The sequence below is a fragment of the Canis lupus genome, chromosome 36 (assembly GCF_011100685.1).
Source record: "Canis lupus familiaris isolate Mischka breed German Shepherd chromosome 36, alternate assembly UU_Cfam_GSD_1.0, whole genome shotgun sequence".
Taxonomy (NCBI): domain Eukaryota; kingdom Metazoa; phylum Chordata; class Mammalia; order Carnivora; family Canidae; genus Canis; species Canis lupus.
In genome coordinates, this window is record NC_049257.1 from 4944448 (window position 1) to 4957562 (window position 13115).

Sequence of the window (13115 nt, forward strand, 5' to 3'; positions counted from 1 at the left end):
ATCCAGCTGAAAATATTGACAAGTAGTTAGATGGGTTTTTTTTTTTTTTCTTTTTTAAGTTAGATGTTTTTGTCCAGGCCAAAACAAACTCTCAACAGCCCATGGCAGTAGGGGGTGTCTGTGTGCATGGTTTATTTTTTCCTAATATCACCCAAAGTATTTTCTTTTATTCCCCTAGTTCTTTACAGCCTAACACCTTTTAACTCGCTGAAGCTTGTTTCAGAGGGAGGTGAGATAGAGTTCAGAACAACAAAAAAATCATTGCTCAGTTGTGATATTCAGTACATGCCTTTTAAAAGAACCCGGCAGGAACAATAGTTTTGAATTTCAATCTTTCAGAGCCAAGAGCCAAACCTTTTTGAGAGAGAAAAGTGTTTCTGTATTTTAAAAGCTTCTCTTAGATACCTAGAGTGGCTTTCACAGAGCCCATAGGAAAAGGAATTCTAGGAGATGTAGGAGCTGTTTTCCCTCAAGGAAGGAGTTTGATCAGTTGATTGACAGGAGCAGAGAGAAGAGGAAGAGTGATAGGAGACTGAGTCCTTTGTTTTTTTAAGATTTTGTTTATTTATTCATGAGAGACACACAGAGAGAGAGAGAGAGGCAGAGGCGTAGACAGAGGGAGAAGCAGGCTGCCTGCAGGGAGCCCGATGTGGGACTCAATCCCAGGACCCCAGGATCACGCCCTGGGTCAAAGGCAGGTGCTAAACCGCTGAGCCACCGAAAATTTTATTTTTTAGAGAGAGAGAGAGAGAGAGAGAGAGAGGGCAAGGGGAGGAGCAGAGGGAGAGGGACAAGTAGACTCCCCACCAAATGTAGAGCCTAATGTGGGGCTTGATCTCAGGACCATCAGATCATGACCTGAGCTGAAACCAAGAGTCAGACGCTTAACTGACTGGGCCACCCAGGCGCCCAGGAGAGTGAGTTCTAAACCCCTAGATAGGTCTGAAGTGGGAGGGAGGGAGGGGCAGGCAGGGGTCCCTCATGTCCTGTTTCCCTCTTGAACCCTGGGAGGAAGTGTCTTCCAAGCCAGCATTGGGAAGCAGTATTCAGGCAGCAACTTCAGTAGGACAAGCCTAGACAGAGGGACTGAGGCCTCAGAGGAGTTGGAGAAATGAGTGGAGACAGTTGGCCTGCAAGCCCCAGAGTCACCGTGGTGACGGATGAGTTGGCCTTGTAAGCTAAGGGCTCTGGAGTGAGCCATCCGGGTCACAGCAGGCCTCCAGGTCTGCACAGCCATTGGGAGCTGAGGTGAGCAGCAAGCAACGAGAGCAAACACCTCAGGAGATTCCAAGGCATGCTGACGTGAGAGCACAGGGTGCTAGTGCCGGGTGCTGCCGGGCTGGATAGTGGAGGAGTAGTTTGCACAGGGGGTGAGAAGAGTTGTAAAATGATTCCAATTACCCAATGAACAGACTAAAATCATACTTGAAGTACTGGCAAAACAGAGACCCCCAGAAATGAAAAAAGAATTTTTTTCTAAGAATATTCTTCCCTTGGGGCACCTGGATGGCTCAGTTGTTTGAGTGTCAGACTCCTGGGATTTAGCTCAGGTCATGATCTCAGGGTTGTGGGATCGAGCCCCATATCGGGCTCCAGGCTGAGCATAGTCTTCTTGAGATTTTTTTCTCCTTCTCCCTTTCCCTCTGCCCTCCCTCACCCCACTGATGAACGTGTTCTCTCTAATAAATAAATACATAAAATCTTAGAAAGAAAAGAATGTACTCCCCTCACTTCTTCCTACCCCTTCTCTAAAACAAATAGACAAACACTAAAACAATCACTATTAGAATCAAATCAGAAATTGGACTTCCTTCTACTTTCGCATTACACCTAGGACGAGGGTACCATACTTTTTCAGCCTAGGACACTAATACAGCCCTGATTCTCAGGTGAGTTCTTGAGTGGTCTGATTTGGAAATGCTAAGTACGAAAGGTGCCCACAGTGAGAAGAGCAAGGAGGTCTCAGGGTTAAAGAGGTCTCCCCGAGGTCAGAGAGCTGGTGAGGTGGGAGAGAGGCTGTAAGGAGGTGGTCAGAGCCCTGGGCGTCAGGCCATGAAGGTGGTGGCTCAGTAGAGCTAGAGAAGGGGACAGGTTGCTGACAAGGTCACCAGGATAAAGAGGCCGAGGCCGTAGGATGGAGGAGTGAGGTGCCAGTCTTCAGGGAGAGCCAGAGAACCTCCAAGGATAACAGATGCCAAATGCCCCTGCTGCCATAACTGGACCTTCGTCTAATGTAGCCCGTGGGCCTATTATATTGAGTAGTAAGTTCACATAGAATACTAACATAATTACACATTGATTAACAACATTGATTATTTTTCTCACGTTTGCAGACTTTAGCGAAATTAGGATCCATATGTGCAATCTGTACTGTACTGCTTACTTTTTTTATTTGTTAAGCACATATATAAACTTCTCCCTCCCAAGTTTTCAGTTGACAAAAGGAGACATTATCATTTGAAAATTTCTGATTTCAGGGAGTTAAAGGTGGACCTGAGCTACCCGGGGTGCCTATTCTGTGCATTTTTATTTGACATTCACGGTGAGATTGCAGAGACAGGTTTTCTTTTTCATAAATGCCTCTTTTTTTTTTAAGTCTCCAGAGAAAATTACTACCCAGGAAAGATTTTTTTTTAAGACTTGTTTTCATTTTCCCAGTGCCAGACTAAGTATTCCTGAGAGAAAACAGACCTTCTCAGGGAATCCATACTCAGTGCATGATATCCAGTTCTGAGGAAATTAACATTTTCCTACCGAAATGAGTGAAACAGGTTATAAGGCAATCTATGTTGACTCCTGGTTAATCTTTAGTTTTACGACGCATTAGTCTAGTCTTTTCTCCTTAATGATTCAAGTATCTGATGCTAAGCTTTACTTGTCAAATAAACCAAAAGTCCAGCTTCATTCTATCTTCAAGCTTATAGCTAAATACTCATCTATGGTCTGAAGAAAGAGGGGGAAAGTCTAGTTGGTTGTAGTAGAATGTTGGAAACGGTGATAGAATTACCATTTTAAAGGTTCTGCTCCGCTGAGTAAAGGAGGTTCTTTTTGCAACGTTTACCTAATTTTCTGTCTCTTTTTTAAATATCTATTTATTTAAGAGAGAAGGGGGGAAGGGACAAAGGGGAAAAGAAGACAAAGTCTTAAGCAGACTTGGCGCTGAACACAGACCCCCACACGGGGCTCAATCTCACGACCCTGAAATCATGCCCTGAGCCAAAATCAAGAGTCCAACACTTAATGGACCCCCACCACCCAGGTGCCCCTAATTTTCTCTAATACTTATTTCACCCTGCTCATTGAGACTTCCATAAGACCTGAGGCTGCACTGGATCCAGTCTAGGAACTGGTAGGGTGAGGGAAGTCTTTGTGAAAATCACAGCAGTTTGATATCCTTGATGCAATGGGCTACATTTTCTTTCTTTTTTTTTTTTTTTTAAGATTTTATTTATTCATGAGAGACACACAGAGAGAGAGGCAGAGACACAGGCAGAGGGAGAAGCAGGCTCCATGCAGGGAGCCCGATGTGGGACTCACTCCCCATCTCCAGGATCACGCCCTGGGCTGAAGGCGGTGCTTAACCACTGAGCCACTCAGGCTGCCTTTTCTTTCTTTTTTTAAAGAAAAGGATTTTACTTATTTATTTGAGAGAGTGAGAGAGAGAAGGAGCAGGGGGAGGGGCAGAGGGAAATGGAGAAGCAGTCTCGATCCCAGGACCCCAGGATCATGGCCTGAGCTGAGGGCAGATGCTTAACCGACTGAGCCACCCAAGGGCCCCTGGGCTACATTTTCAACTATCCATGTGGAGAGGGAGAAATTTTAGTGAGGAAAATTGCATATAATATAAAAATCCTTGGGGATCCCTGGGTGGCTCAGTGGTTTCGCGCCTGCCTTTGGCCCAGGGCGCGATCCTGGGGTCCTGGGATCGAGTCCCGCATCGGGCTCCCTGCATGGAGCCTGCTTCTCCCTCTGCCTGTGTCTCTGCCTCTCTCTCTCTCTATGTCTATCATAAATAAATAAATCTTTAAATATATATATATATATATATATATATATATATATATATATATATAAATCCTTTTTATTTACTTTGAATGCTCGTCCCAGTGCACACACATTTCTATCACATGGCAATGTGCCGTGACTACAAATGTCCACAGGATCTGGCGGGAGATACTGACAGGCTTTTGTAACTCCTTGAAATCTTCGAAAATGGTAGAGAGAGGTGTGTTGTAGGGGGTGGAGGCTTTTCTGGAAAAACTCAGATCTACAGGTCTCCTCAGTAGGAAGGTTGCTATTACACTTTAAACCAGCTGCAAAAAAAATTAAATAAATAAATAAACCAGCTGCATTGGTTTTCCTACTGCTGCTGTAACAAATTACCACAAATTTAGTGGCTTTAAAAAAACAACAACATGGGGCACCTGGGTGGCACAGTCGGTTGAGCGTCCAATTCTTGGTTTCACCTCAGGTTGTGATCTTGGGGTTATGGGATCAAGCCACGTGTCAAGTTCCACGCTCAGTGTGGAGTCTGCTTAGGACTCTCTCCCTCTCCCTCTGCCCCTTTCACTCATGCTCTCTTTCTCTCTTTCAAATAAATAAATAAACCTTTAAAACAACAACAACCAAAACCCTACAGTTTGACTATCTTAGTCCTGGAGATCAGATATTCAAAATGGGTCTCATGGACCAAAATCAAGGTGTTGTGAAGGCTGTGTTCCTTTCTGGAGGCTCTAGAGGAAAAGCCATTTCCTTGTCTCTTCCAGTTTCCAGAGGCCACCTGCAACCCTCCTTCTTCTTCTGTTGTCATATCTTTCTCTGACTTTGATCCACTTGCTTCCCTTTTTATAAGAACCCTTGTGAATACACTGTCCGCACCCGATAATCTGAGTTAATCTTTGAGTCTCAAGATCTCACATTAATCGCCGCAGCAAAGTCTCCTCACCTTGTGAGGTAGCATGGTCACAGGTCTCGGGACTAGGACGGTGACTTCCTTCAGCCTACCACACCAGGGCGGCCTGTGTTTCCTCACATCTGGGACTGAGCCTCGTCCTCAGGTACCACAGCGGGTCTAATCTGGGCTGGGGCTCTGCAACACCCCCACTGCAGGGCCCTCCTGCTGGATCCTTCACCCGCTCCATGGCCTGCATTCCAAGCAGCCAGGACATAGTTGAACAGCCATGGAGAAGAGCTCTCCAGTCCTGTAAAGAGCCTACAAAACCATTTCAACCCAAGTGAAATGGATATGGTGAATAAGCACGAATTATGAATTATGATATAATCAAAACATGCTTTTATTTTTGTCTTCTACTGTCTTCTACTATCTCAGCGGGGACACTGTCAGTATTTCAAGCCAGACAATTTTCAGGATTTTTAGCATCCCAGGCTCTAGCCCTCTAAATGCCGGTAGCGCTCCCTCTTCACTAATTACTGTGACAATCAAAACACACTCCCAAACACATCTTAATGATCCTTCAAGAGGTGGAGCTGCCCAAAAACTCAGGCAGGCTGCTGGCCTCCGATTCATGCTCAGATCTTCAGGGGCTAATTTTTTATGGTCCCTTTGGGTCACATACACTGTTTCTGTTCAGTAATTAGGAAGCCGGATCAAAGTAAAAACCGAAACTCTGATAGAGTTAGGGCTGCTAACAGGGAAAACCTACAGCAGGGGAGGGGACTGTGGTCAACTTCCCCTTTCTGCACTCAGGGCCCCAGCTTGCTAACATGAGGGGGCAAGTTTCCAAGTCTTTGACAAAGGCTTAATCACAGGATGCCTGGGTGGCTCAGGGCTTGAGGATCTGCCTTCGGCTGGGGGCATGATCCCGGGTTCCCCAGATCAAGTCCCACGTCGGGCTCCCTGCATGGAGCCTGCTTCTCTCTCTGCCTCTCTCTCTCTGCGTCTCTCATGAATAAATAAATAAAATCTTTTTTTTAAAAAAGGCTTAATCACAACTGACTTTTCCTTTTGGGGTTTTTTGTAGGTTTTCCAGTGATTCCCATCCAAGAATGCTTGTACAACTCTCAGGAAATATTGAATGCTTTCTGTTCTCAAGGCCACACCCCCTCAGTCCCTGCTCCATAGGGGTCCCTAGGGCCCTCCCTCTGGGGTAAGGGATCAAGAGTCTTCGAACTGCTTCTTCATTCTACTTATGGTTATGGGGCCTCCTTTGGAGTGCCATATCTATGGCATGTTAGTATCCAGGTGAAACTTCCACCTAACATTTTATTCTGATCAGGAATTAAGAGGATAATTTCAAAGCAAATAACTTAAAGCCAATTCCTCAATGAGTAAGAGCCTCTTCATCTCTGAGATTCTACAATATTGTAAAGTACAGACAGTTCATCTTCATAATACAATACCTTTTCAAGCTAGATTTTGAAGATGGTACTCGAAATGTCCTTTTGTCTGGAAGGATGTTGAGACATTCTCCCCTTCCCATTAAAATGCTGTTTGTTTTTTTTTAATTTTTATTTATTTATGATAGTCACAGAGAGAGAGAGGCAGAGACACAGGCAGAGGGAGAAGCAGGCTCCATGCACCGGGAGCCTGACGTGGGATTCGATCCCGGGTCTCCGGGATCGCGCTCTGGGCCAAAGGCAGGCGCCAAACCGCTGCGCCACCCAGGGATCCCATGCTGTTCTTTTCTTTTCTACTAACCCTTAAAGCTCTTAACCCTCATAGTTTATATTCTAGTCCCTTCAAAAAATGGAGGTTTGGGGACCTAAAGATAACCTCTTGTGCATGTTCTGTTTTGACTTTAAGGAATATCTGAAAGACAAAGGAGTAACTGACTCAAATATGGTGAAAACATAATGACCTGTTTCACAATAACTACCACGTGGAGCTCTTCACAGCTTACAAAGTGTCTGTGTGTCGATTTTCTCCTTTGATCCTTATGAGGCAAGTCCTATTTTATAGATGAACTAAGTGAAGCCCAGACAGAAGAGGAAGGAGAACTAACATTTAATAAATGCTATCATATGCCAAGTGGCTTTTTATATATTTGTCACCTCATTTAATGCCCATAATAAATATATACAGCAGGTATTATCATCATCCCAAGAAACTGAGACTCAGAAAGATTAAGTGATTTACCCAAAGTCTCACAGACAGTGAGGATGCCTTTTGGCTGTACCCTACATTTAGTCTCCTCTCTTGAACTCGAACTTGTTCAGTTACCCATCAAATGCTTTGGCATCCAACAGATAGTAGAAAAAAAGGTTTAAGGGTGTTTTTGTCTGGTTTATTTGATTGGATTTTAATGCCAGCACAAAGCCAGACAGCCAAAAAGAGGAGACTTTTATGGTTCCCAATCTGGGCATTTAAGAGTGAGTGAAAAGGAACATGAATTGAAGGAAATAGTGGTACCAGGCATTGCACATCTTTGTAAAGTGATTATTTCAAGACCAATCAAGCCAAGATGAGCAACAAATCATTTCAAGTGAGAGTAACCCAATTCTGTCTGTACATTGCTCTGGAGGAGCTCAGAGCACAAAACTCAGGAGACTGGCGGGGGTTGGGAGGGGGGAGGTCATACTCTGGAGCACTCCTGTCAGCATTTCCAGGACCTCCTTTGCCCTTTGGAAGCTTCATATTGAATAGCTTCTTCCCACTTCTTTATAGGCCTCCCACTGTGCAGAGCCTCCACCCTTGGTTTTACTCTTTACCTATCATTTTAGGAAAGCCCTGTTGGCTCCCTTTGTTGCAGAGTTCCAAACTGCCAAGAGGACACAGGCCTCCCCAAGCCCCTTGTCCCCTGACATTTTACACTCAAAGCGCATGGGATATCTGGTTGTCATTATGAACATTCAAGTATTACTGTGATCAAGCCTTTTTAAGTCATTGAGTTGTGGCAAAGCACTGTGTAATGCAAGATAATGATGTTTTACTGGACACCAGAGATTCTTACAATAACAAAGAACATAAATATTTAGCAGTGGTGACAAGGCTATCCACACAATACCGCCCAGAGAGACTGTCCAGCAAGGTTGGGGGGTGCGGGGCTAGCTAAGAGGTGGTCGCTGTATGTAAATAATACATGTAAATAATAAGCGAGAATTAAGAAAGGGACAAGGCAAGCCTCAAATCTGAATGACTCCCCAGAAAGAAACTTCTCTTCCATGGACTCCGTAACCTCATTTCAAAGCAATTTTATGGTGCCAATAATTCCGTAGCTGGTCACTATGGTCACAATGAACTTCTTGTCTTTTGAATAATTGATGATGGAGGAAAGCACCCTGAGATCATGGTAAGAACTCATCATCAGAGTCTGTTTACCATGCAAATGGTTAAAGCAGGGATTGTGAGTTTACAAAAGTAGGTCTGTACTGTCCAGGGATGCAGTTCACAGCTGCCTGGGTGAAGTTCGTTCAACTTGTCAGGAGCAAAGGCTCAGGTGTACTGCCTTCAAAGATGGCGGCTCATGAGGAATTCAAAAGGGTAAAGACCCAAAGCCTAGTATGTGGCTAAAACTTCAGGCTTTGGAATTGGGCTGACTGATTCGATTACTAATTAGAATGGGGACTCTCCCATCCCTAAGCTGTGTGGAAATTACTTTTGTGTGTGTGTGTGTGTGTGTGTGTGTGTGTGTGTGTGGAAATTACTTACCCTCATTCAGTCTTCACTTTTCCATCTGTAAAATGGGAAGGTTACCATCGAACTTACAAAACTTTTAAGACGAAGTGAAACAATACTGGTAAAGCACTTAGTATAGTGGCTGCTACTCAAAACAATGTCAGTTCTTTTGTCAAAAAACGCACATAGGGCAGCCCGGATGGCTCAGCGGTTTAGCGCTGCCTTCAGCCCAGGGTGTGATCCGGGAGACCCGGGATCGGGACCCACGTCGGGCTCCCTGCATGGAGCCTGCTTCTCCCTCTGCCTGTGTCTCTGCCTCTCTTTCTTCTCTCTGTCTCTCTCTCCCTCTCTGTGTCTCTCATGAATGAATAAATAAAATCTTTAAAAAAAAAGCAAATAAGAAAATTAATAGGTAAGCCACAGACTGGAAAAAAATATGTACAGGATATTTATCTGAAAAAGTGTTCATATCCAGAATATATAAAGAACTACAAATCAATGAGGAATAGATGAGCAACCCAATTTTTTAAATGGGCAAAAAAACTTAGATACTTCACAAAAGATGGATATCAACACATGAAAAAATACTCAATGTCATTACTCCTCAGAGAAATGCATATTTTTAAAGTTTTAATTAAGTAATCTCTACACCCAACATGAGGCTCAAACTCATGACCTCAAGATCAAGAGTCACATGCTCTACCAGCTGAGCCAGCCAGGTGCCCTGAGAAATACATACTAAAGCTACAATGAGATGCCCTTTTACATCCAATAGAGTAGCTAAAATAAAAAAGACTGATGATACTAAAGGTTGGCAATGATGAGGAGCAACTAGAACTCTTGTAAAGTGGCCAGAAGGAGTGCAAAATGGTACGATCATTTTCAAAAACAGTCTGGCAGCTTCTCATAAATGTAAGCATGCATCAACCCTGTGACCTCAAAATTTCACTTCTTGGTACGTATCCAATAAAATATTCAAAAAGAGTTGGACATGAATATTTATAGCAGCCTTAATCTTAATAGCCTCAAACTGGAAACAATCCAAATGCCCATCAACATGAAAAAAGATAAATTATAGTATATCCCTCTAATGGAATACATCATTAAAAAAAACCAACACTTGATATTTGTGGCAACATGGATTACTCTTCAAACTCATATGTTAAAAAAAAAAAAACCTTTGATGTTAAGCAAAAGCAGCAGACACAGAAAGGACATTGCATATGAAGCACAAGAATAGGCACATCGATCTATAGAACTTCTGGTATAAAATGGATTGACTAGACAGGAACACAAGAGAATGTTCTGGGTGATGAAAATGTTCTCTCATGTTTGGTTGGTGGTAACATGGGTTCGTAGAAGTGAACGTTTAAGATCTCTGCATATTGTTGTGCTCAACTGTTTATCAGCAAAAAAGAAAACTATTATGTTATCATTATTACAACAGAACATCTCATGAGCCACACCACAGGCCTCGTGGAGAACGGGGCCATGACTTGCAGATATCCGGCATACACAGCAGCTCTGTGACTGGCATTTTGCAGTCCCACCAGCACGGAGCAGCTGGTGTTCCCTAGGATCCCTGTACTCTCAGGACTCAGGTTCCCTCTCAACAATCCAATCATTTCCACTGCTGTTCTCTCTTTACTTTTCTTGGTTTCTACTGTAATTTTTTCGTACTTTCCTCTCTTACCCCCAGGGGGAGTAAGACTGGGTGAGTTAGCGTTCTAGTTGGGCATCTTTATCGGTCTAATTATCATATTCAGCTATCTCAGAAACTCTGCTCTCTTTACTCATGACATATAGAATCGCCTTTGTCAGAACCCTATTTCAGGTTCAATCTGTAGGGCCAGGTTGACAGAGTCTCATGACATATTTCATGGTAACTTGGGCTCAAGGCAGGAACTCATGGGGCTGTGGATGGTTGGGCACTTGGAGGTCCCTGAGCCAGACATTGTAACGACCATGTTCTACCACAGGGAAGCAGTTCCCCTGGGATCCCCAGCTTGTAAGACTAGGGCTATAGTTTTGGAGCACAGATCACTGCAGCAGGAAGGCTCCACATGCATGTGTCTTAAACCCACAAGACTGCTCTAAGTTGGGGTCCTCTTACTGGTAGAGTCACATGTAATCACAGCTATATAGTTAAATATATACTTAGTGTCAAGTCTTAATTCCAGAAAAGCCTATTGATAAACATTACCTTCTAGGGCAAAATATTTTCAGGTTTTCAGGACCTGGGCTGAATGATTTTTTAGACAGGTCTTGCAGGGTGAGGAATGGTTGGAATTAAGCAGAGTTTATGACACACTGGCTTCGCATACATGGGCTCAGTGAGGCAATGGGTCTTTTTTTTTTTTTTAAGATCTTATTTATTTATTCATGAGAGACACACAGAAAGAGAGAGAGAGGCAGAAGGAGAAGCAGGCTCCATGCAGGCAGCCGGATGTGGGACTCGATCCCAGGACCCTGGGATCTCAACCTGAGCTGAAGCCAGATGCTCAACCACTGAGCCCCCCAGGCGACCCGAGGCAAGTCTTGAGGAGTATTGCCGATGCTTAAGCTGTTATTCTTGATTGGGAAGCTGCTTAGTGGCTCCTCTTCTTATCTTCCAAGGATGGGAATGTCCTGGAGCAGGCAACTAACTAATTTTTACTTAACACACGAACAGAGAATTCTGTTTTTCAGTTCTCATTAATTCACTTGTAAATTTTTAAGGCAAATCCTCCTGTATCCTACTCTAATCTCCTGCCTTCAAATCCATCAATAACAAAACGAGGTTACAGCTGTTGGAGGCCTCAGGCAATCAGAGCAGGTTGTGATAGGGTGGCTATTGTTTCTTAAATCCTTATGAGACAGTGGGATGCTTTTCCTAGTGTACCTGAGTCCGTGATCCAGGGCACTCCTCCACGTCCTCGTTTATAAAACAGGGATAACAAATGTGTCTGCTTCGTGGAATTGTTGTGAGGATTAAATGAGTTACATAAGTGTGAAGAGCTTAAAAACGTTTCTGATGACCGTTTCGTCTGCCCTCCAGGCCCTCCAGCCTGCATTCCGCGTTGGTCTGTCCTGCGGGGAGCGAGGCTTGCGGGGCCCTCTGCCGCCCCCGGCTCACGCTCGGCAACCGGGGCACCTGGCTGGACACAGCTATTTTTTTTTAAATATTTTATTTATTTATTCATGAGAGACACACAGAGAGAGGCAGAGACACAGGCAGAGGGAGAAGCAGGCTCCATGCAGGGAGCCCGACGTGGGGCTCGATCCCCGGACTCCGGGACTCCGCCCTGGGTGGAAGGCAGATGCTCAAGCGCTGGGCCATCCAGGGATCCCCGACACAGCTGTTTAAAGTATCGAGAACTTCCAGGGCGCCCGGGTGGCTCAGTCGGCTCAGCGTCCCACTCTCGATTTCCGCTCAGGTCACGGTCTCAAGGTCAGGAGGTCACAGTCTCAAGGTCAGGAGGTCGAGCCCCGTGTCAGGCTTCCGCTCAGCGGAGAGTCCGCTTGAGATTCCCCTTCTCGCCTCTGTCCCTCCCTGCGACACCTGTGCTCCCTCCCGGATAGACGATCTTTAAAAAATAATAAAAATAACACAAGGGTTTGTATTAAACAAAATAAAAATAAAATATTAAGGACTCCCATCCGGGTGTACGGGGCCCCCAAGCGCCCCGCCCCGGGACACCCGCCCTCCCCGGCCCCTCCCCCCGGCCCTTCCCCTTCCGGCTGCTCCCGGACGTCCGGCTCCTCCCGCTTCCGCCCCGCCGCCGGGCGTCCCCTGAGGGCCCGGGACGCCCCTTCCCCTCCTCACCGCCCGGAGCGCGCCCGGCGGGAGGCCGTCGGCGTCGCCTCACATCCAGGCGCCCCTCGGGTCGCGGCTGGGAGGCCCCCGGCGCTCACCCCAGTCCCTGAGCCTCCCGGCCGGCGGCGACACCCACGCTCTGTGGACGCGCTGCGCCGGGGGGAGGCTGCGCCGCCGACGCCGCTGGCCGGGGCCTTACGGGCCGCCCCGGGTCCCCTCGCTCGGCGCCCGCGCCCCCTCACCTGGGCCGCCCCTCGCCTCGGCCGCCGCCGCTGGAGCCGGCGCCCTGTCCTACGAGGGGCCTGTGCCGCGCGTGCCCGGCGGCCGGGGCTGACTCGCGGCCTCGGGGTGCAGCGCCCGCCCTCACGCGGCCCGGGGCGCCTCGCTGGCCGCAGGGGGGCTCCGGGCGCGGCCCTCACGTGGCTGCTGCAGTGGCCCCGCCCGCCGCCCCCGCCAGGCGCCTCTTCAGCCCTCAGGAACCTGCTCCGATATCCCTTCCTCTGGAAGCTTTGCGACGCCTCGTGGGAGGACCGCGGCTCCCTCCTCCGGATCCGTCGGCACCACGTGCTCCAGGTTTGCGGCGATTCACGTATTCGCCACCCCCCCCCCCCCCGGGCTGTAGGATCCCCAAGCACAGAAACCTCCCCTAAGCTGGTGTTCGCTCCACTCAGTGAATACGCCGATGAAAAGTCTGATGCACGCTGCTGAGCGTTTCCCTTTAGCCCTACTATGCTGCCCGGACTG

General features: G+C 46.7%; 1 long non-coding RNA gene across 2 annotated transcripts in view; it reads left to right on the forward strand.

Moving 5' to 3' along the window:
- The first annotated feature begins 12749 nt into the window (after positions 1–12749).
- Positions 12750–13115, forward strand: part of LOC111094227 — a 30251-nt gene continuing 29885 nt past the window's right edge. The window contains exon 1 of one of the 2 annotated variants that reach the window (XR_005384577.1): positions 12750–12944. This is a non-coding gene — a long non-coding RNA (uncharacterized LOC111094227). The remainder of the gene's footprint in view (positions 12945–13115) is intronic. The other variant, XR_005384576.1, reaches the window with a different exon arrangement.